This window comes from Pinus tabuliformis, chromosome 3_1 (genome assembly GCF_031772625.1).
Source record: "Pinus tabuliformis cultivar Carrire ecotype Pingquan chromosome 3_1, CPIR1, whole genome shotgun sequence".
NCBI classification, from domain to species: domain Eukaryota; kingdom Viridiplantae; phylum Streptophyta; class Pinopsida; order Pinales; family Pinaceae; genus Pinus; species Pinus tabuliformis.
The window spans coordinates 373061774-373079106 of NC_142301.1; positions in this window are offsets into that span (position 1 = coordinate 373061774).

Here is a 17333-nt window from a genome sequence, read left to right on the forward strand (position 1 = left end):
TTTTTAATGCACATTCATGCATTACCTTCGTAACCATATGCACATTACGTTGGAGCTTTTAATTAAAGGTTGACTTTCAAACTCTTTTTTATACCTTATCTTCATCCTCGTGATGACTAGGCATGTTTTCATGGCATAGCACATCTGATGTGCGCTGATTCTTTGGCACTATTCTGTTGCCTGTTGTGCATGGCATGAGATGCTCCACACTCCCCGACGGTGATGTATCCATGGTTTTTAGAAGCCAACATTGCAATCAATGTCATTTCGATGGTATGCCAACTAACTCGGATGGTTTCCACACCTGTGGGATCGAAATATTGATAGCATGACATGTCTATAGGATTGTGCTTATCCATTCCAGAAAGTCCCCGTGCCGTTGACTGGACTTACACCTGATTTGCATCTCCACAATGCAACATACCTTAATACATCCACTACCTCTGTGGCGCTGACCAAATCTGCAATGGATTTACATGTTGGTGCTTTGTGGACAGGTTGGCCAACCATTTTGGCGGTCAATGGAATCTCGACCTTTGGCATCTAGCACTTCGACCTACATCGTGCCACATCCGCCTTACTATCTTGCCGACATAGCCACCTCGCATATCTGTGTCGGATGACTATCACTGCAAACTATTGACGTAGCCTCCTTGGCTCCATCGGTTCCTGAATATGCTGCTGACTCGGCTTATCCTTTCTGGTAATTCCCTGTGGCTCTGACCGGATCTGCAACAGATCTGTATATCCGCAATGCATCAAACTTAAATATGTTGATAACAATATTCCATATATTTGTGCCTTTTATGGACTCCGCCATATTCTTTGGCAATGACGTGGCAATATCCGTGGCATAAAATTTTCATGGTTAACTATTGAATGGATTTCCATTTCATATCATATAACATATAAACTCTGCTTGTTTATATCACCTTGCAACATTTAATATTTACCATAGTTATATGGTATTTGATAACTATGTTTTCAACGAGCCAAACTTTATGACTCCATGCCAAACATTAATGTAAACCATATCATGTTTAAGGTTTGCACTCCATTTAATTTTATAGTCATAACATAATGTTTTGACATATGCGCCCACCATATAGTTTTAATGTATGCACTCATTTGTAAAGTAATTACTCCATACTTTAACATGGTATTTGTGACAAAACTTTGCACCACCACCACATACTTTAACAATATTGTGCCCATGAAGGAAAAACCTTAAAATATCACCTTTCAACCTGAAGATGTGCACCAATGATAAGATTTGACTCGATGCCACGTGTCAACTGCAGAAATGCCACATGGCCAGCAAGGCCTTCTTCGACACCTCAACTTCGACGGATGGTTTCTCCATCACTGGGAGGCCAAACGGAAATCCAGAGACATCGCTGGAATCAATGCGTCGAACCCTTCGTCCTAGCACTAGTTTCGCAGTCAATTGAGACAATTAAACTCTGTACATGTCGATAACAACTTTTCCTCCTAGGACCATCTTGGTCATCAACATGTGGTAATATTTTGACTTGACTTACAAGATCTATTTTGGATCACACTGTGTGCATGTGGTGTTGTGTACATGTTGTACATGTGGTGGTGTGTGCACATGGTGGTGTGTACATGTAGTGTATGTGGCATTGTATACATGTGGTGTTGTGTACATGTCGTGCATGTGGTGATGTGTACATGTGGTATTGTCTACACATTGTATAGGTGGTGCAGTGTACATGTGGCATTGTCTACACGTTGTGCAGGTGGTTTCGTGTACATATGATGCTTTTCATAGCTTGTGTAGGTGGTGTTTTGTACAGGTGGTATTGTGTACATGTTATACATATGAAACTAGTGTACATGTGGTATTGTGTGCATGTAGTACATGTCGTGTTGCGGACATGCGGTACTATGTATGTGCATTGTGTAGTCGTGGTATCGTGACGTGTATTCATTTTGTTGCACCTTGTGTATGTATTATGTTGCATTGCAGACCAGACGTAGGTGTATGTATTGTGTTGTGTCATACATTGGATGCAGGTGTATGTGTTTTTATGTACAATGGGTGTAGGTGCATGTGTTTTATATCAGGTGTAGATGCATGTATTGTATGGTGTGAAGTTGTATGCGTGTAGTGTACACTATAAGTATGTGTACGTGGTTGAAGAGAAGGAATTGGGTCTTTGTCAGGTATGGAAACCGATCTAGTGTGCATACAAAAAGGATAAATTAAAGGATACATATCAGTATTTTATTTCAGTTTTAATTATGCATGTGATCTATGATTCTAATTTATGATGTTTACATGTGATTTATGATTCTGTTCTATGATGATTTCATGTGATTCATAATTTTGATCCACGATGGTTGTGTTTTGAGCTAACTAGATGCGATATGTTTATTCATGATGATTTGATGAAATATGCTAGTTTGACTTGTTATGACATGAAGTAAATACGATTGTATGTGTACCTTATTGACAGTCCATCGATGAGGTATGATTTGAGTTTATTTCGATTTCTTTTGAATGAAATGGAAATTATGTGCTTGGTACATGACAACATGCAATGCTTGGCTTGGGATGGTTGAAATCGACTGCAAGAACTAGCAGTGTCAATGAAAGGAATTTGAACTGGCAACAATATGCTGGTAAAGCACTTCATGAGCACGGACATTGTGGGAGACTGGTACCCAATAGTGTCCATTGATTTCCATGAGCATGCTATGACCGGTATCATGGTTTGAGGCAAGGATATGCCTTGGTTTTGGACTTCTGATGCGAGGAAACCTTATCAAGGAGGGGTCGCTCGAGGGACTGTGTAGCAGAGAAAGGGATGCACGTGGAACTTGGAAGGAGTGTGACTACGTGAAAGGGGGTGACCAGATTGCGCGAGGGACTGTTTTGAAGAGAAGGGAAGGATGTGGATGGACTTTTTTAGTCATTAGAATTTCCAAAAGGAATCATATGCACATTGGGAGTGTTCCATAGAACAATGAGTTGGTAATTGTTGATTGAGAGGATGTTAGGTCCCTATACTACTAGTGTAACCCCTTATTGTTATTAGTACAACCCCCTTATTATATTGTTGTGCCCATGTAGTCCCCGTATTGTTATTATTGTGCCCCATTGAAGCCCACTATTGTTATTATTGTGCCCCATGGGAGCCCACTATTGTTATTATTGTGCCCTTACATTATTATTGTTATGTCGGCTCTGATTATATTATGACCCCATAGACTCTTATATATACAAAGGAGGTCTTGTCATTTGTAACATCCAAGAATTGTTCATTTGCGTAATGTAAAGGAGGTTTCCCCCTCGAAGAGGCTTATTTCTAAGGCATTGATCTATCTTTTCTATCTTTTCGTGAGTTGGTTTCATAACATTTGGTATCAGAGCTTTGGATTCTAGGGTTTTGCTGCTCCAAACAGGTCATCGTGGAATTGTCGATATAACTTTTTTCTACAATGTTTCAAAATCTAAACGAAAAACCCATTTGAGACAAAATCACGCTGAAACTCAGGTCCAAATTTCAGATCTTGTCTCGCTATATTTTATGATATATGACCTGAGGAAGTTAGGGTTTTGGGAAGCTCCAGAATTTCATCTAAAACAGGTCATCATGGAAATTTTGCTATAACATTTTAGCTGTGAAGTTTCAAAACCTAAAAAACAAACCCATTTGAGAAGAAATCGATCTGAACCTCGGGTCCAAATTTCAGATCTTGTCTCGCTATATTTTTGGATATATGATCTAAGGAATTTACTATTTTTGCAGACTCACGAATTACATCCTAAACAGCTGACCATGGGAAAAACGTCATAACTTTCTCTCTGAGCATTAGATTGCAATTTTGTAAGAAGTTACAGAACGAGGACAAACTATGTTTTTCTGTGTATATTTTTCAAATCCGAAGGTCAAAAACTTGACATGTGGCACTTCATACAAGTTCGATCTTCTGAAAAGGTATATAATCAGGCCATCTTGGGAGATTGTGCATAACTCTTTCTTGGAAAATCCAATTTCGATCAGACTGGTGGCATTGGAAATAGGACTTAGAGGGCTAATGCAGGTCAAAAGTTTGGAACTGGAAGATTAGAAATTATAGAGTTACAGTCATTTCAAGACTGAGCTGCTAAAATCAAGAAAAAGCGAGATGAGGAAGTTTGATGGCAAGGATCCGGTAAATTGGATATTGCAGATGGAGAAATATTTTGATCTACATGGTGTACCACTATTACGAAAGGTACGTATTGCATCTAATTATTTAGAACCAAATCAATTTTTATGGTGTAAAGGGCTTTGTTCCCATAAACAACTTGTCATGTGGTCAATTTTCACGGAGGAAATGATAGCACATTATGAGGATACAAAGAGAAGCACCTTCTTTAGCCAATTGATAAATCTTAAACAAAAGGGTTCAATGGTAGAGTGCATTGAGGACTTCCAAAAATTCAATATAAGGGTAAATGGTATTCCAGAGAAGAAAATGGTTGATGTCTTCATAGGGACTTTAAAGGATAACATTCAACACGAGGTTCGTCTTTGGGAACTTGATTCATTGGAGAAGGCATTCAGGTTGGCAAGAAAAATTGAAAGCAAAATTATGGAAACAAGGAATCCCACCACTCATGACTATAATTATGGAAGTTCTTTTCTCCTAGCTTTCCACAACCTACAAGGTTTACACCACAATAGTTGGAAGAAAAAAGAGAAAAAGGGCTTTGTTACAATTGTGATAGAAAATACACTAAAGGTCATAAGTGTGTTGAGAAGAAATTATTTTACATAGATTATGAAGAGGAGGAAGAAAAGTATCAAGAAACATCAAAATAAGAGGACATACACCAGGAACCCACCCCAGAGAAAGAAGAAATGAATCCGACCATATCTTGTAAAGCATTGGAAAGAATTACTCCTCAAACTCTCAAGATAGAAGCACATATCAAGAAGAAAAAGGTTCAAGAAGTGAAATATCACATCGGGAAAGAAGAAATGAATCCAACCATATCTTGTAATGCATTGGCTATAATTACCACTCCTCAAACTATCAATATAGAAGGACATATGAAGAAGAAAAATGTTCAAGAAGTGAAATATCACATCGAGCATCAAGAAATGAACCCGACCATATCTTGTAATGAATTGGAAGAAATTACCACTCCTCAAACTATCAAAATAGAAGGACATATCAAGAAGAAAAAGGTAATAGTGTTGATTGATTCAGGTAGTACCCATAATTTTATTCATTATAAGATAGCCAAGGAATTGAATTGCTTCTTATATCCAACACTAGAATGTCAAGTGATGGTTGCAAGTGGAGGAACCATAAATTGCTCTGGAAAGTGCCATAATATCAAGCTATCCATGGGAGAATATGTATTGAATATCCCAATGCTTTCCATTCCAATGGGTGGTGCGGATGTTTTACTAGGAGTCCAATGGCTACAATCTTTGGGTACGACAGCTTTTAATTTTCAAGAACTTTTCTTGAAATTTTTTTGGGAAGGAAAGGAAGTTGAATTGAGGGGTATAGAAGGGAATCTAAGAAAGATAATCAACTCTAAGAGCATGAAAAATCTTCTAAATAAAGAACAACGCAGCGTAATTGCACAATTATGCTCATTAGAGGATCCCACATCGAAATCATGTATTTCTCTAGATCTCCAAAACGTTTTGGACAATCATTCCAAGGTATTTGACACTCCCAAAGGCCTCCCACCTATTCGTGATCATGATCATGCTATTCATTTGATTCCAGGAAGTGTTCCTCCAAACATTAGGCCTTATAGATATCCATATGCCCAAAGGAGTGGGAAATCATTCAAAAGTTGCAGAAGATCCCAGTTCAAAAAGTGTTTTGAGAACTTGACAAGGAAGGAAAAAAAATATTTGAACCTGAAGTAATCACAGAACCGAGAAATAGATAGCTATGAAATAGATCAATTTCATAGTATATCATCAAGTGGAAGAACTTACCCGCCAAAGATTCCACATGGGAGGACAAGAATTTATACAAAAGCATCAAGAACTACTCAAGCGTTGAGAACAACACTTTTTGAAGGAGAGGGGAATGTTAGGTCCCTATACTACTAGTGTAACCCCTTATTGTTATTAGTACAACCCCCTTATTATATTGTTGTGCCCATGTAGTCCCCATATTGTTATTATTGTGCCCCATAGAAGCCCACTATTGTTAATATCACGCCCTTACATTATTATTATTATGTCGGCTCTGATTACATTATGACCCCTTAGACTCTTATATATACAAAGGAGGTCTTGTCATTGTATCATCCAAGAATTGTTAATTTGTGTAATGTAAAGGAGGTTGCCCCCTTGAAGAGGATTATTTCTAATGCGTTGATCTATCTTTTCTATCTTTTTGTGAGCTGGTTTCATAACAGAGGACAAGTGGCACAAGGTTGTAGCATTAGACATTGGATGTAGTTTGACATTGGCAGTGGATTCAGGACTTCCTGCAAAGGAGGTGAATCCTAGTATTACTTGAGGGTGGAGGTGTGAGCCTCTGGATTCCCTTGTTGTTGATGCACGCATTGTATCCTTTATTTCCTGGGTGAGAAACTGTGCATATGTGTATATGTGTATATTATTGTGAATACTAAATTGAGTTGGATTTATAAAGCTCCATAGATAGTATGATTATTTGTTGGTTGAAGCAAATGTGTGTGAGTATATTTGTTTATTATTGTAAATACCGTAATGAGATATGTTATAAAGCTCTAGTAAATGATATGTTTGTCATGTTTCTGTAGTGGTCATTGTAAATACCACAACGATCTGTGTTATAAAGCTCCATGGGAAGTATGTTTTGTTTTCAACAATATTGTTGGTTATAGCTGTCATTGAACACTGAGGATGGTGTTCGTCCAAGAGGGAGGGTTTTGTACCATCCTAGGTTAAGGATCCATGTAAAAGATAAATAAGACCAAGTTCATGGGATACGTATTCCAAGCTAAATGGTGGGAAAAACACCCTAGTGGGGTGTCACTTCGGTTTATTAATGGCTAAGGAAAATGGAAAGGGAAATGCCAAAGGATTTGGAATGGAATGAGGCATTATTTGGCATTTATTTAAGAAAATAATTGAAATTAGGAGAAAAGGAAGGTGAAAGGTCACAGGCTGCATGTGAGGAGGAAAATGAAGGAAAATAATGGAAAATGAAGTAAACAGAGGCCTCATTAATAAAAATGATTTTGTGGATTAGTTGGAAATTTTTTCGACAAGTTTTGGTGGAGCTCTCTTCTATTCTTTCTCTCTCTCATACTCATGGACATTCAGAGTTTCTTGGAGAACTCTTGGAGGAGTATGGAATACTTGGGATTTGGAGCAAAAAGGAAAAGGAAAGCAGGAAAGTGCAAGAGGCCATTAGGATCAACAACTACAACTAGATTTTTTTGTAGGTATCGAGTTGCATGTATGGTTTCCTTGCTAGTTTTGGCATGCATGGCATATGAATGTGGTTATTTGATCATGATATGTGATTGGTATGGAGGATTGCCTAAATCGACAATGGATTTCTTAGCCTTTCCATTTCCTGGATAGCCATGGTGTTGTGGGTTTCACTTTTGTTTTTTGGTTGGTTCTCATGTTACTTTGGCTATGGGTTGTGTTATTAGTTCCTGGATCCTTGGTTGGACAAACAATCTGGAATCTCTGTAACAGCTTAGGTTGAGTTACTAGTCCTGGAGCCTTGGTTGGACAAATACTTTGGAAGCCCTGCAATAGCTTGGGTTGAGTTACTAGTCCTAGAATACTGGGTTGAACAAATGCTTTGGAGCCCTTGGTGGGTTGAGTTACTAGTCTTGGAGCCTTGGTTGGAAAAATGATCTAGAGACGACAACATTCATTGGTTGAGTTACTAGTCCTAGAAGCTGGTTTGGAACAAATGCTCTGGAGCCCTAAAGAACTTGGGTAGATACCGATATGGCGATGGTTAGTGATGTCCGACCGAGAGGTGGAATCACTAGTTGAGGGTTGAGGTGGTTTGGCCTATGGAAGCTCTGGATGGTTTTGATTGATTTGTTTTATGAGATCCTACATTCATATTGGAATATGGCACGAGGGTGACTAGATGAAAGAAATATTTGGTTCAACCTAGTCTATGGTTGGGTGGTTTGTGGAAGTCCCATATCGAGTTGTCTTATGCAATCATCAATAAGAGCTCTCTTTCTCCTTAGTATTTTATGGGTAAATATACTTGCTTATATTTGCTTTATCTGGCTATCTTACCATTGATATTTATGTTGGTTATGAATGAGTTTTATGATAGTTATGATGTATGGCTCTCATCATGTTTATATTAGTATGTGAAAAAATAATGAATGGATGACCTAATAGATGATAATGTAACTAATGTGAGAAGGCATCAATCCTTGTTGTCGATTCTCATATAAGTATGAGACCCCTATTCTCAGATATGTTTTTGAAACCTGTAGATTTCATATTTGTGATATGTTTGACGAAATTACTATCATATTTGGGATTTGTTAGGTCAATTCATTAATCAAGTTTTGTGTTAGGATTTGTCTTGGTTTCATTTATTGTCTCGGAAAGTCTCATCAAGTTCCAAGCAGTGGTTTGGAGACTAGCCCTGAAAAAGTGGCTTAAATCTTGTAGTCTCTGAAACAAAACTGACTGAAAAGGACTGCAGTGTTTCCCTTGTAGGAATTATGGGAGTGACTAGAGGGTACGATTCACATGCATTCCCATGTCATGGGAGCGATAGGGGGGTTTTCATTGAAAAGGCAATTTGACTTGGAGCTTAAGCACTTGGAGGGGTGGTTTAGCTTCTATGGGTCCTATAACTCATGAGGAAGGTCAGTAAGGTTTTCTTGTGTTGATTCCACTTCCTTAAGGTGATATAGGAGGTTGAACCATATCATAGTAACTCTTCATCAGATGTTTACCCCGGTTGGTTGGTTACCAAGTTACAAAAAGGATGAGATAATAAACAAAAGTGTGCATACATGGTAATATTTATCAACTACCACCATGATGACACTATTTCCTTTATAGTTGGGTAAACTTGTGATAAAATACATTGAAACCTGCCCCCAACACTGACTTGGAATGGCTAAAGTTTGTAACAAAGTTTTGGTCTTAATTATTTCAACTATATTTTGTTGGAGAAAAAAACATTCTGCTACAAACTCCTGAATAAATTTTCTTCTTAACCCCGTGGTAAGTTTTTAAAATTCCTAAGTGCCCTCCTAAAGGAGATGTGTGAAATTCCATAAGAATATTTTGTTTTAGTTGGGATTTCTTACATAGATATCAGTGATCTTTGTACCATAATAAATCATTTTCCAGATAAATGTATCAGATGTACTAGGATCTTGTGGAAAATTTTGAATGAGTGTTCACTCTTCTTCATCATTCTTCCATTCATCCCTTGATTCAGTTATCCAATCAGGTTGGATAATAGAAATGGCACAGAACAATGCTTCCACATTCTCATCCCTTCTTGAGAGTGCATGTGCAACAACATTTTGTTTCCTTTTTTATAGATTATTTCAAAGTTATACCCCAACATCTTTGTGACCCATTTTTGTTTCTCTTCTAAATATAATCTTTGTTCCAAAATGTATTTAAGGCTATCATGATCTGTTTTGACCTTGAAGTGTCTTCCCATTAGTTAAGGGAACCATTTCTTCAGGGTATGTAGTACTGCCAACATTTCCTTCTCATAAATAGTTTTTTGTAAATACTTTTCACTTGATTGGGAAAATTTCAAAAGAAATGGGTCTTCCTTCTTGCTTTAAAACAACACGAATTCCATTTCTTGAGGCATGACATTGCACAATAAATATTTTTGTGAAGTTTGGTGTAGATAAGACCAGAGCTTAGCACATTTCTTTTTAAAGATGTTCAAAGGCCTTAGTTTCTTCTAGAGTTCAAAGAGATGTATCTTTCTTCAGTAATGTTGTTAGACGTGCTACTATTTTCCTATAATTCTTAACAGACGTACGATAATACCCTATCAACTTGAGAAATGCTCAAAGATGCTTTAGTGTTGTGGGTATTTTCCGTTCGTTGATAGCTTTAATTTTGTTAGTGCCTACCTTAAAACCCTCATGAGATACAATATGATCGAAATATTCCACCTCTTATACCCCAAAGAAACATTTGGAGGGTTTTGCATACAATTGTTTCTCCTCCAATAGTTTAAGAACTTTGTCAACATGTTGAACATGATCTTTCCAAGACTTTTTGTAGATTAGTATATCAACAAAACCTAATAACACAAATTTCCTAAGAAAGGGATTGAAAGTGGAATTCATCAAACCTTGAAATGTGGAAGGTGTGTTGGTAAGGCCAAAAGGCATGATCAAAAATTCATAATGACCTTCATGAGTTGTGAATGCTATTTTTGGAATGTCCTATGCCTTCATTATAATTTGATGATATCTAGAATGAAGATCGAGCTTGGTAAAGTAAATTGTTACATGTAATTCATCCAATGATTTATCAATGACAGGAATGGGAAATTTATCTTTAATAGTGAGCTTATTGAGATCTCTATAATCTAGACACATACACCATGATCCATCGTTTTTCTGCACAAATACTACTGGATAAGAGAAAGAACTTTGGCTAGGTTGAATTATACTTGCCTCTAGCATTTCTGCAACCATATGTTCAATTTGACTCTTTTGCGAATAGAGATATATGTAAGGTATGATGTTTGGAGGAACACTTCTTGGAATCAAGTGAATAACATGATCCTGATCACGAATACGTGGGAGAGCTTTGAGAGTCTCAAATACCTTGGAATTATTGTCGAAGACTTTTTGGAGATCTACAGAAATGGATGCTTTTGATGTTTGAACATCTAGTGAGAATAATTATGCAATTACACCTCATTGTTATTTCTTCAAAAGATTTTTCATGCTATTAGAGTTGATTATATTCCATGATTTCTCTGTCTTACCCCTTAATTCAATTTCTTTTCCTTCCCAGGAAAATTTGAAGAAAATCTCTTGAAAATTAAAAGCTATCATCCCCAAAGATTGTAACGATTGTACACATAATATAACATTAGCAACACCCATTGGAATGGAAAGAATTGGAGTATTCAATAGATATTACCCCATGGTTATCTTGATATTATGGCACTTACCTAAGAAATTCATAGTTCCTCCATTTGAAACCATCACTTGACACTCTGTTGTTGGATATAGGAAGAAATTCAATTCCTTGCCTACCTTACAATGAATAAAATTATGGTTACTACCTGAATCAATCAACACTATTACCTTTTTCTTGTTGATATATCCTTCTATCTTGAGAGTTTGAGGAGTGGCAATTCCTATCAATGCATTACAAGATATGGTTAGATTCATTCCTTCTTTCTTAGGGGTTGGTTCCTTGTGTATATCCTCTTGTTTTGATGTTTCTTGTTCCTTTTCTTCCTCCTCTTCAAAATCTATGCAAAATATTTTCTTCTCAACACACTTATGATCTTTAGTGTATTTTCTATCAAAACATTAACAAATCCCTTTTGCTATTTTTCCTCTAGTTTTTGTGGTTTCATCCTTGTAGGTTATGGGAGGTTAGGATCAACAACACTTCCATATTTATAGTTGTGAGTGGTAGACTTCCTTGTTGCCATAATTTTTCTTTCAATGTTTCTTGCCACCCTGAATGTATTTTCCAATGAATTAGGTTCCCAAAGTTGAACCTCATGTTGAATGTTATCCTTTAAAGTACCTATGAAGACAACAATCATATGCTTCTATAGAATATCTGATACCTTGATATTCAATCTTTGGAAGTCTTCAATGTACTCTTCGATTGAATCCTTTTGTTTTAGATTTATCAATTGGATAAATAAGGTATTTGTATTTGTATCCTCATAATGTTCTACTAATTCCTCCATAAAAAAAGACCAAGTTACAATTGATTTATGAGAACAAAGCCATTGATACAACAAAAACTGATTGGATTCTAAATATAAATATGCAATGCGTACCTTTTATGTGTGTGGCACATCATGTAGATTAAATAATTCTTCCATCTGTAGTATCCATGTTATTAGATCCTTGCCATCAAACTTCTTGATATCAATCTTTGGAATGTGGTTTGTCTTAAACCAAAAATTGGAGTCTCTAAAATCATAATTCATATTCCTTTTCTCCTCATCATGATTTTCATGGATTACCTTGTCACCACAAGGAAGCCTTTCATGCAACAACTTGGTCAACCCTTCCAACTTGACATTCATTGCATCCATGTCTATTTTGAAAAATCCCATGTATGCTTTCAAACCATCCTTTAAACCTTCCATGTTCCCTTTTATTTTTCCTTCTAAACCATCCATATTAACATTCATCATCGCTTCCAATTCATTTTTTCTTATTCTTTGCGAGAGGGAAATTTGTTGCCATTTGTCTTATAATTTTAATATATCATGTTGCATTTCTTCCTCTTCTTCATGCGTCATAGTAGATATTTCTATTGGGCTACTGGGTGTATCCATATTTTCATTTCAAGAAATTTTGGAACCAATTAATGATATTTATGCTTCATTATTCCTTTTGAGTAACATCAAACTGTTTTTTCAAACAAAATTTATGCAAATTTAAAAACAATACACACCTTTTTCTTGCTTTTAGGAGCTAAATATTGAAACTATTTTATATTTGTATTTTCGGCTCTCTAAGGTCTAAAAGTTTGTATTTTGGTATCCTTATGAGTCCTCTTTCCAATTCCACAAGTCAGACTGAAATTGGATTCTTAAAGATAATGTTAGGCCAAATCTCCCAATATGACCTGCTTATGGACTAATTCAGTAGAGCGAACTTGTATGGAATTACGTACGTCGTTGTTTCAGCCTTCGGCCCTGAAAATGGTACCCATGAAACTAAATTTTGTGCACTTTAATCCACTTTTTACGAAATTCATTTTTTATGCTTGAAACGAAATTTATGATGATTTTTCTCGAGACACATGTTTTAGACAAAATTCTTGAATATACAAAAACCATAACTTCCTTGAATCATATCTCTACGAATATAGAAAACCAATTTTTGAAATTTTTACAGGAGGTTCACCACAATTTCAGATCCACATGGTCAAAATTTCAACTTCTGAAGGTCTGCAAAAAAAATATAGCAAAAGTTCCAAGATGATATTTTTGAAGCAACAAAAAACTAGGATCCAAAGCTTTGATATGAAATGTTATGTAACCATATCATAAAATAGAATAAAAGATAAATCAACGACTTGAAAATAAGACTATTTGAGGGAAAAACATTCTTTTAGATCACATAAATGAATAATTCTTCGATGATACAAATGGCAAGTCCTCCTTGGTATATATAGGAGTCTAAAGGGTCACAATATATTCAAGGCCTACATAACAATAATAATGCAAGGGAAAAATAATAATAATAGTGGGCTTCTATGGGGCATAAAAATACGAATATCTTGGTTGCACTAGTATTATAGGGACCTTACATAATTGGCATATTAGTCAAAAAAATTGTATGATATTGTTGAACCCAAAATTGTCTATTTTTGACCACTTTCCTATGTCATTCCATCCCCCTTCTTTTTTACTCTCATAAATCTAAGTTTTGAATCAATTTACAAGGTCTATGGCATAGCATGTATCTAATCATATTCTATTTCATAAGTATCATTGTTCTTTATTATTTAACTTAATATTTGCATGAGCTACTGAATTGCACCAATTCTGTAGCTAGTGACTGATTTTGCAGCAAAATCGAAGGTTTGACAGGTTCCGAAACTCCAGTCAAGGAAAAAGACATATGGCTAGGTGACAAATAGTTGGAACAATGATTTGTACCTATCTTCATAACCTGGATTGATAAGGAAAGCACCGTAGCAGCTCATTCAAAGCGAAAGTCAACCACCGAGGAAGGCGAACTAGGCGAGCGAGGAATTAATGAATGCAGATATTAAGCCTCATGATTTTCTTCACTGATAGAAAATCATGAGGAAATCACGTTATGTTATCTCTTCATGTTAATTTTAGTCATTGTCGAGTAGGGTAGGGTCATAATACTCTGAAATAGTTATTCGTAAGAGATTATAAATCTGCCTCTCAGCATGACAGTGACAGACTTGGATATTGTTTTTAAACTCTGTTTTTGCAATTAAAAACTTTGTTTCATTTCATCCTTTTGTTGTGTGATTTATCCATGCGTATATAATCTTGTGAAGGAGTCGTGTTGTCACCTACTTCTCATAGGAGGGACCCCTAGAGTTGTAAGGTTTTACTATTTTCAAACTAACATTTCAATTCTGCATTCTATATTGTGTTTAATTCATTTATTTCACTAATAGTTTGGTTGGTAACAATGATCACACAATACAATTTGTTTAGTCATTTTGTTATAGGATTAATGGATGAATTCGATATCTATTATGCACATGAAAGTAGTATAACAAAGTGTGGATTGATATAGATTTGCAGTATGGTTTTGAGTTACAGTTGTGTGAATAAGATTTCAATTTAAGTATAGAGTTAATTTCTCTTTCTGTCAGAGTAATTTAGATCTGGTTTCATTACCAATTTTTCTTTCAAGCAAATGTGTGTGTGTGATTTCATTTCAAGCAAGAGTCAAGCAAGTGTGATATTTTCTTTCAAGAAAGTGTGTGTGTGATTTCATTTCAAGCAAGAGTGAAGCAAGTGTGATGTTTATTTCAAGAAGAGTGTGATCTTTCTTTTAAGCAAGAGAAATAGTTTTGATTTCATATTTACTTTCATAGTTGTTAAAGAAAACATGTGCATTTCAGTATCTCAATTTAATTTAGGAATTGTTTAAGTAATAAGGACTCTTAGCACAAATAGTGCACATACATTTCATCAGTTTACTAGCCCTGGTTGATAATTCATGTAAGTAATTTAACACCATTTAAATTACCAAATAGATATCCCCCATTCCTTCTACTGGAGTATCAACTATTTCCCCATCTTTCTTTTGGTTGGCATAGATTTAACTTTTTAAGGGGAGCCAACATTTTCTTGAGAATAATTATTTTGTTTGTAGAAAGTGTGAACCCATTCCAAAACAAAATGTGATTCCATATCTACTTTTCCTTCTTTAACTCTTCGTTAATAAGTATGTTAATAATTCCATGATGAAATAGGCTACATTCTAAATTACCAAATAGATATCCCCCATTCCTTCTACTAGAGTATCAACTATTTCCCCATCTTTCTTTTGGTTGGCATAGATTTAACTTTTTAAGGGGAGCCAACATTTTCTTGAGAATAATTATTTTGTTTGTAGAAAGTGTGAACCCATTCCAAAACAAAATGTGATTCCATATCTACTTTTCCTTCTTTAACTCTTCGTTAATAAGTATGTTAATAATTCCATGATGAAATAGGCTACATTCTATATTAGTTAGATGGTTTTAACATGCATTTCCATCATTCCCAAACTTCGCCATACAATTTTAAAAAAATGCATATTATATAATAATGTTACAAAGTACCTTACCTCACGAGCAATGAACTTTTTTACAATAACCAAAATGTCCCTCGATTCCTCCTTTAACCATGATTATGGAATCCCTTTTCTCCAATAAGGTTTTTTCTTTTATGGTAGCATATATTGATTCTATTTTTTCACAAACCAACGTTCACCCTTCATTCCTTTAAATAAAATGCACCCTTATTTGGTAACTTTGTAGCAGCTTCTATGAATCCTCGAATACTAAAGTAACAAGATTTTATACTCAAGTTGTGTTTCCATAAAATATCTTGTAAAAATTCCCTAGTATCTTTATCTTTATAACTCTACAAATTCTCACATAATGAAATCCATGCTACTTCATGAAATGAATTTCTACATTTAGGATTTTCCTTTAAATATTCAGCTCCTTTAAGCTTACACTCAATCACAGTGCCACCATTGATGATGATTTCCTAAAGATTCCTATTTTACTTGAATATTTTTACTATGCACAATGCCATAGGAAAACTGAAATCATTGAGGGTCTATAGGAGTTATGGATGAAAATCTTGGGTGGTCTTAAAATCTCATGAATCATTTGTAATCATGTTTGCAGATGGCATAGATGACAAGGCTGTAAAAATCTAACAATAAAAAGGGTTTTATTTTTGAAAATGGGTGGTTGAAGGTAACAATTTTTATTTATTTTTGAATCTTTATGTGATTCAAATTATACTAAATTGTGTGAACAAACTACGATCATATTGAATGACTAATTTTAGTCAAAGTATACAATGGTAAAGATTTAATAAAAATATAGTGTGGTGAGCATAATCACAATACAAAATGATACATAAATGATGATAGGGTAAGGCATATAAATAATAACATTGTATTATGATTCATTTCACATAGTTCCAAATATTTAACGCAAATTTTAGATATATAAAATGACATACCTCTTTGTAGTTTCACAATATGAACATGAAATATTTGTAGTGATGAGACAATAAACTCTAAGCCACACTTAGAATATTGAAACCCAAACCTTTCTTTGAGCTTTTGAAGTTTCCAAACACAATTTTCACCATTCATATGCTATGTAAACTCACTAAGTGACAGATGTTCCACGACCATCCAACATCCCATATGATTTCTATTGTAACTATGCATCGCACTAGAAAAGGTATTTATGCTAGGAAAGGTCCCACCTTTTATTACTGATACCAACAAACTTCAGTCTTGGAACTATCCCTAGCCTTGAATTCGAATATTTGTTTTGAGACAGCCTTTATGATAATAATTTGATCTATAGTGAAATTTTCCTTGGCTACATAATCTACATCCTTTGGATATAACAAAGTTGATGAGAATAAGAAACTCAAACCAAAGATGATGATTCGATAAGTAAGAAGTAGTCAAAAGTTACTAAAGTTGATGATGGGCCTAATTTATAGGTAAATAATAATGCCCATCTAGCCTACCTTCAACCTATATTTATCTCTTTCCTTGCATTTAGTGGCACCTTTTTTACTATTATGTGGTTATTATGGATACTAGAGGATGATTATCATATCGTGTGGCCTAATGTGGTTAATGTGTAAGAAAAGAGTTCATTAGAATGCATTTAATATGTAGAGATACGTTGTAAGGAAATTGGAGAATATGTAGGAGGATGGTATCCTGCATTTATTCAACCAAATCTCGATATTCTCCCTACATTTACTCAATTCTTGCTCGAACATCCTCTGGAAACCAATGAACTCGAGAAATAAAAGGAGCAAGATCCATATTTTTAGGAATTTTAGAGGGAAGAAACCCTCTTTCCAAGGAGGCTGCCCCTCAATCACTTTTGTATAAATAAGCAAGCCTAAGGGCTCAA